The sequence below is a fragment of the Astatotilapia calliptera genome, chromosome 6, assembly GCF_900246225.1.
Source record: "Astatotilapia calliptera chromosome 6, fAstCal1.2, whole genome shotgun sequence".
Classification (NCBI taxonomy): Eukaryota; Metazoa; Chordata; class Actinopteri; order Cichliformes; family Cichlidae; genus Astatotilapia; species Astatotilapia calliptera.
Window position 1 is genome coordinate 12,111,670 of NC_039307.1, and position 8,524 is coordinate 12,120,193.

Consider the following 8,524-nt stretch of genomic DNA (forward strand, 5'->3'; position numbering starts at 1 on the left):
GATGATGTAACAATTTATTAGGCTAAAGTGCAAAAAAGAAAACGTAGCAAAGACAAAAAAACCAATAAGACGTGGAGTTTGACGAGGCGTGGCCTGGGAAACATGGCTAGGGCGAGGGAATGAGGCCTGAGATGCGGAGTGGAGCTGAGCAGGGAACAGTCACACTGAAGAGAGAAGATAGAGTTAGGGAGGTAGTGGAGGCAGCTCTGAAGTGGCCAGTTGTAAGAGTAGCAATTCTTACTTGCAGTAGGGGACATGGAGTGTTGAGAGGGGGGTGATGAGAATCCAGGGGAGGTTGAGTGCCGTGGAAAGGCTGGCCTGAGATCCGGGGCTTCAGATGGAGTGTGATGGCAGGAGGGCAGGCAGGTGAGGCACAGAGAGATTTTCAGAAGGATTGCTTGGTATCCTGAGATCAGAGGTGGAGCGTGAGCCAAGGTGAATACAGCAACTGCAGCACAAGAGAGTCGTGTTAACAAGATAGATCACAGCAAGAACTTGAAGTACAAGGCCTGTTACCAACATGTGTCGATGACAAACTGGCAGTGAATGAACATCAACGTGTGGTTTAAATCCCTCTGCTTTGATTGCCTGCAATAGGCTCCAGGTGTGCAGGAGCTGGAGTTGGCCCTGCCCAGGGGCGGATCACAGGTTAGTTCAGGAGCCTTATGGAAATTCCAGCCACCCACCGCAGACCATGACAGGAAGTTTCTTCCTGTTAAAAGGAAGTTTTTTTCTTTTCCACTCCCTGTATTATTGTAAGTTCTTTACCTTACAATACAAAGTGTGATGAAGCAACTGTTGTGCGCTATATAAATAAAATTGAATTGAACTCATCCTTTGACTCACCCATTCTTACCCACCTATGTCCATGCCTGTAAAACTCAAGCTGTGTTTCTCCATAAGTGCTTTCAGGAAATACAGTCCAGAGAATAGGAGCCATGCTACTGCGTGGTAATTATGAGTAATTCAGAAGCATGGCATTTTATGTGCGGTTTAAGCAGGAAGCTTGCAAATCCCAGAAAAAGAACCACATTATAGGCAATTATCAGAAAAAAGGGCTGTGCCAGTGAGCATGTATCCAAATGGTGTAGATGATCTGATATGTGGGTGTTACGACCTAGATCTCATTTGCTTCATGTGAGACAGGTGGAACAAATATAATGAGGAGAAGAAAAAAGACACAAGAGCAATAAAAGTGAGCAAGTAAACTCCCAAGATTATTTGAAATTATGAAAATAAACAGCTAACAGAGATCATTGCCAAAGTTTTACATGCAGCAGGTATATGTGTATTTAGGAAACTGGCAAAAGGGAGAGAAGTGAGTACACAGGGTACCTTGGTGGGAGTCCATCTCATCTACATGCCAAAACCTCCTGCTCCGTTTTGTACAAGACAATCTTCAGATCTCTACAATAAAAGCTCTGCCCTGGTTGCATTCTGCCCAAACTGTATTCAGGCTGCCATCTTCTCATACGACAGCCTTTTTTGGTCTAAGCAGATGTGATTCTGCCTCTTCCCATCAATGAGAATAATCCTATTTCCCTGAGACAAAAGGCTCATCTTTCGTATCAGTGCCAGTGGTAAATTAGTCTGCGGCTCAGGCATGGAAAATGGACATGATAGCCCATATTTATAGGTGAATTGGGTTATGTCACTGGCAAACACAGATGGAAGAAAACCACTGGTATTCTCTCTGGAACATTCCCAGCAAATGAGAAGGCTGAGACAAGCAGTGTATACATTAAACAGTGGATCAGTCAGGGAATATGGGTCTGGAACCCCTGGGACACGGTGCAAAATTGAAAAAGTCATGACATAAACAGCTGTATATTGAAACATCCCATAATAGAGCAGCAGCAAATCACACTGACTGATTGCCTTCATCTTTTCCCTTCAACCCAAACATAGTGAATCTCAGGCTGTGTCCTTTAAACCTTTAGAAAAAAAAAAAAGAGCATGGCTTCTTTCTGAGGGTGCTTGGCCTACTCACAAGCCAAGCTTTAAAGTCCCCCAGTAAATATTTGTTATGTGAAATATGAAACATAATTAGTCAAGAAAAATCATGTAAGAGATAAATATTCCTTTGTTGTATTAAGGTAAATGTGGCAACGGCTGGACTTTGCTACCATGTAGACATTGTTCCTTTAAATGAAGTGATAAGACAGGCTTGTTGCAGCACTTTAGATTGCGCTGTACACTTGAAATAACAGGCTATTATTTATCAAAGAGAACACAAGGGATTGTTTAGAAAACCTGATATATACACTGTACGTAGTGCTGCAGTAAAAGGAGACAGCTTTCAGTTACACAACAGTCTTTTAACCTCACAGAGAAAAACAACAATGACAAAACAAAATAAAACCACTGACGCAACTAAATTTCCGTAATTTTCCTCTATGATCGCTGCTAAGGTTGACTCACACCTGAAAGGCTTTTTAAACTGTGTCACTGAATTCATAGCCTCCTTTCCCAACAAAGGTCAGCCTTAAAATTGCTCCCCGAACAAATCAGCAGGGAGCCACATAGTAACCATTCACATTACCATTTGTAAGTCTGTCTGTCTGTTTGTTTGCCTGTATCATCATGGCAAAAGCTGGTCCTGGAGACATCTACTTTGCAGGATCTGTTATTCATAAGTACCAGATTAACATTTTGGGAAGAGATCAGTGTGATTGCAAAACAAATTTCAGTGGACCCAAAGTTATTTCTAGCTGGAAACAGTTGTAATAAACAAGAATTATAATGAATTAGCCTCAGTTTTTAAATGCCAAAAAGATAATCAAACTTTTAGAGAAAATTGCATAGCCCAAATGTAGTTCTCCAGATGGCGTCAAATCTTGAAATCCTGAGGCAAAAACCTGCTAGAAATTCTAAACTCCTGCTTCAAACCTAAGGCAACCAAAAATTACATTTTGTTTATATAGCACCAGTTTATGGCAATAGTGTCCTCCTTTCTGCTGTAAGTTAAATTTCCTACAGTATAATGGAGAAAATGGCAATAGTAAAAGTAGGGAGAAAGAACTCCCTTCTGACAGGAAGAGGGGAGCTCTGGCAGCACTAAGCCCATCTGTTGTGGCTGGTTGGGTTCTGAGCAGAAGAGAAGACAAAAAGAGAGATTGAGAGGCATCTCATCATTGAGAGACAAGGACAAAACTCAAACTGCTGGAGTAAGTAGACAAAAGAGGCATATAAACACATCAGCATTGAAAGGCAGTAAGTGTAGAAGAAACGCTCGGTGCACCCCCCAGCAGCCACAGCCAATGACAGCATAACTCAGAAATGGTTTAAGGTCAATACATCGAGCCCAAAGTATAATCTTTACCTAAAAGGAAAGAGTAACGTCTTACTTAAATAATGGAAATGTCTCCCAGACCTAAACTGGGAGCTGGTTCTGCAGGTGAAGGGCCTGAAAGTTAAAGGCTCTAACTCTCATTCAACTTTTAGAAACAGCAGGAACCACAAGTAAGCCTGCACTAGCGAAGTGCTCAATTAGGATATTTATGAGTGTACTATGAATTTTTTAAGAAATTCAATTGTGGCTTTAACAAGGAGCCAACGAAGAGAAGCCAGTAAGGGAGAAATGTGATTTTTCTTTCTGGTATTGAGTGCTCTGTTAGTACTCTTGCCACAGCATTTTGATGGCTTTCCGGGAGCTTTCAGAACAGCCTGATAATAATGAATTACAATTGTCCAGCCTAAAAGTAACAAGTGCATGCAAAAGGTTTTCAGCATCTCTCAAAATTTAGCAATATTGCACAGACGAAAACAAGATCTCCTAGAAATCTGTTTAATATCCATGCAAGTTTCCCTACAGTGTTTCTGGAAGCCTGCACAATGCCAGGAGGAATATGTATTTGATTAGACACCATGTTTCCATTTTTTATGACCAAATAAAATAAGCTTCACAAACATGTTTAACAGAAATAAAAGAAAAATATGTATATATGAACCTAAAATATTGCACAGAAAATAAGGTACATAACTCTTCCTACCAGACTGATGATGACTCGGCTTTTGTACTACAGCTTTTGAGATAAGTTGTTTCAGTCTATTTGTGCATTCATTCTTAGTTCTAAACTGCCTGCCTGATGGTGGGAGCTTGAACAAATGGTGTCCAGGGCCTATAGTGTCTTTAAAGATTTTCTTAGCACTCCTCACACAGCAGGTGCTGTAGAGATCTTCTGCAGTACTAGAGATCTGCTTTCCAGATCTGTTTTGAATCCTACTCATTGTATTTCCCCTTTAACCTCTCATCCATCTGCCTCTTCCCTTCCCATCCCATGTGGATATGCTTTGAAGGAAACTGCAAAATGCCCAACAAAAACACATACAGTTTTCATGACAGACTTTCTGCTGCTTTCTGCTAATTTATTCCATTATTTAATTATTTAATTCATCAAACCTTTTAGGTGGGAGCTGGTGTAGAGCTCAAAAAGAGATGCAGAATATGAAAGATGAGACAAAAAAAATGGCTTCACGTGGCTAGCAGCGAGGTAGATAGCAGTAGGGATAGGGCCTGGCTGTGAATACTGATGGGATGATCAGTTGTTTCGATTGCACTAGTCAGCTAGTCAGCATTGGCTTGGAAAAGAAAAAAGAAAAAAGGGATGAGAGCTACGCTTTGGGGAAGATTACATCTGGCACAGGCTTGCACTCTTTCCTCATCACGTTTTTTTGGTTTTTGTTTGTTTCTGGGGGAATTACTCAAGCCGTGGGGGAGTTGTCTGAGGGAAATACAGACATCAATCTCCCATAACATGTAGGAGAAATAATAACACATCAAAGTCGTGCTCTCAGCATGCTGTTGGGAATTAGTCAAGAACAGCGAGTTTCGATGGTCAAAATGCATGTCTTCATATTTCGAATGCATGGGAAACAGTTCAGCACCTTTTGTCTCTGTTTCATAAAACATGTCAGGATCTCTCCAGGCTTCTCCTGAGAAGTCGATTGAGCTCAGTGAGCGGATGTTTACATTGTGGTTATCATTCACTGTAATGCATTATTAACATCTTGACAGATAGGAAGATCTATGTCTTATGACTTAATGTCTTACTAAAACTGCCACTAAACATGTTCATTTCAATCAATATCTCAGCTGTCAAAATGGACTTTGAATTAGCAGGGGGTGAGCTGCTGCGTAACAGTTCTCAGTCCTCATCACTTAGCACCCTGCTGAGTTATGACTGGAGCTGAACTTCTAGAATCTGCGTGTGTGTGTGTGTGTGCGTGCGTGTGTGTGGTGCCTCTTGCCCTCTCCACATGGAGTCTGTCCAGGGTTCCACAGTAGTCAGTTCTCACAAGATTTCACCCTTCCTGAGGGGATTAACGATAAACATCCAAGCTTATTCTGGAACTGCACACCCCCGCTCTACTGCCTCTTCTCTCATTTTCCTTTTAATTTTTGGGGTTTTTTTTCCATTTCATTTCATTTCTTCCTTCTTCTGTCCCAGTTTTGGATTTTTTTTTACCCCCCCTTCCCTCTTTACATTCCCCTCCATTTCTGTTTTCTCTGCTGCCCCCCCCCCCCCCCCACTTTAAAAAAAACCCCTGATCCTTCTTTTCTCCTTTCCTTTCCTTTTGTTCTTTTCTCTTCTATTCTCTTTTCTTCATCTTCATTATCTATTTTCCCCTTCCTGCACTCATTTATCCTTTTCCTGTCATTACTCATCCTCTCCATCTTCTCTCCTCCTCCTCCTTCTTCTCCCCCTCTTGTATCTGGTGACCTCTCCTCCCCTGTGACGATTTGACCAAGTGGGAACTTGTAGCACAAAAATGAAAACAACAACTCAGACGATAGGCAGGGTGGGGGGGGTGGGGGGTGGGGGTGGGGTGGGTGGGGGGTTGGCAGGATAAGAGACAAAGCGCCAGAAACATTTTGGAGTCACTTCTCATCGTGCATATAAATATACATGCACAAACAGCAGGCAGGTAGTTGGTGCTGTTTTTGGTGGGCAGAAAGGGAAATTCAATGTGAAGGACATTGTGAGTAATTTCAGAGACCTCCCGAAGGCTTCCCATCCATTCTCCCATCACAAGGGGATGATGAACATTCTGATGCAACACTGGGGAGATGCAAACAGAAACATCCATGAGCTGCACAATATTATTGCAGCATTTTAGCGCACTAAATCTGATGAAGTGGAAAAATAACAACAGGCAATAGTGGGTTACACAGGATAGCTCCAAAAAGATGATAATTAAGCCTTTTATTGATATTTGGAGCAGCTGTGATGAGAAAAAAGTGGGTATCCAAAAAGCAAATAAAATTGGGCATAAGAGGATGTGGAGGAATCTTCTTCAGGGATGGCGTGCGGTGATGTTTGATTGAAAAAAAGATTGCGGTGTTTACTCGGAGGAAAGTCTGTCTGTCATAAAATAAACGGAACGAAGGACAGAAGCCAGGTCTCACTATTGTCAGCAACGGTACAATAGTGTGTTTTTATGAAGTCTTGATTGAGTTCATTGTGTTATTATGATGTGTGGGGAATGTTTTTGTTAGCGTGACTGAATGTGTTCCTATCTGTGTGGGTGCTAGTGTGCTTCATGACTGTGTCTCTGGTTCTGCTGTTCTTTAGATGCTCAACTAAATCATTTAATTATCTTGACTGCCTAAAAATAAAATATATTCTTTTAAGATAAACCCCTTTATATTATTGCCACATTTCACTCACTATTAATGGATGCCAGTGCTACCCTGGCTGTTACAGGCATACTTCAATATTTTTTGGTTACTAACTTCAGTCTACAGAGTGCTTTTGGAATAATTTTATTAGACCCTCTACAAAAAACAAAATAAATAATAAAGAATAAATCACAAAAGCACTAAACTGACCAAAATTTGCAAATTCCAAGCCAAATGGTGACATCTGCTCTGCTACCACTTAAGACCTATTTGGGTTTTTTCTAACAATATAGGGTGGCTGGTTGCATTTGTTTTGTAGTGTGCAAAAAACAACAGAAACCCAAAGCACTTGTGCTCATTACACATGTGAAACAGCGCATTCTTAGTCTTTAGAAGCTTCACCCTCCCCATCCACATCTTTCAGAGTTTGGGTCCTTTGCTGGGAATCCCCAAACCACCGCAACTGTTGTACAGTAAATCTAATTTATTATAGCAATAAAACTGTAAATTTCCTAAGCCATTTTGAAATACTTTTATGTTCTATTAAAGGATGTTTACAGAAGCAGGAGATCTGTCCACAGTTAAAGCCAGGATAAAGTGCTGATTTTTGTAATGTGCCACCACATTACAAACACAAGCAAGTGAAATTGTCCCTGTCACCAAACCTCCGTAACTGTCTGTCAGCCAGGAGGTTTAAACTTTAAAATGAAGATTCAACTGACTGGTTTTCTAATGGGTTAATACTTCTAAACTCAAATAACACCTTAGAAACTGCTCCAAAAACATCCATTATGAAGTGGTGCATCACGTAATTTCATTTAAATGTCCACGATCTGCTGATAAAATGTCTAAAACTCTAGATTTGTGACAACACTACATTCACCCCATGATATGTGTCTATAATATGATTACAGCAAGAGAGAAGGCAGAGCTATGTGTTCTGATTTATTCACAGTTGGATCCGGCGTGAACATGCTGTGCCAATGGTTAGCAGTCCAAACACGAAGAAAATGGAGTGTTTATTTTTATTAATGGCAGTAATTTGTTGGTTATGGCTACAGTGTTTCAGGTTACAAAAACACACAGTTTAGTGCGACCTAGACCCTGAGGTCTGGTCCGTATTTAGACATTATTACTGCCTGCACTGTGCTGTGAATCCACATTACATTCGCCCCAACCTATTTGCTGTCTCCTGGTTTTCTCCCAAAGATGAGTAAATATCTAATTTACAGAAATGGTTTCATCATATGATGCTTTGGCCTTTGCAATTTCCGCTTGCCACTTGATGCATTGTGTTCCATTCATCCCTCTGAATCGGTGATTATTCCTGGTTAGTGTTTGCTCCGGGCATTACAGCCCACCCTTTTCACTCAATCTCCTCAAAGTGTACAGAGGTGATACTAATAAAAATACTTGTTATGTAAAAAAAGCTACCGCCACACAAATCACTCAGAAGCTTTGCGCCTAAATGGAAAAGTTGTTATGACGCACAAAGGCTGAGAGAGAAAAAAGAGGGGACCAGTCCTCCCACAGATTTTCACAGCTTGGTGCATCTTTAAATGAAATAAGCCATCTTTTTTATCAATTTGTGGCACTTTTAGCTATCACTGAGAAATGAAAAATGAAACAGAGAGCAAAAGAAGCAATAACAAGACTTTTCACAAGTTGAATTCCTGGAGGAGCAACAAAGCATTATTTCCTTTGAATACAGGTTTTGCTGAATAGCTTAAAGAATGCACACGGTTTGATAGGCTATATATCGTAAGCAGATGTTAGGTTTGTGAAGGTGGAATTTATTCCTTCCTACTCTACCTGTTCTCTGTATTTCAAAGCAGACGACTAAACATTACTTGCACATTCAAAGGCGTTTTTCTTCTATGACTCACAAACACATGTCAGACG

General features: G+C 40.8%; 1 long non-coding RNA gene across 1 annotated transcript; it reads right to left on the minus strand.

Moving 5' to 3' along the window:
• Positions 1-600, minus strand: LOC113023248 (uncharacterized). The gene is made up of 2 exons (XR_003272528.1): positions 242-600; positions 1-164 (listed from the first exon to the last, which is right to left on the minus strand). It is a non-coding gene; the product is annotated as an uncharacterized LOC113023248 (long non-coding RNA).
• Positions 601-8,524: the final 7,924 nt, after the last annotated feature.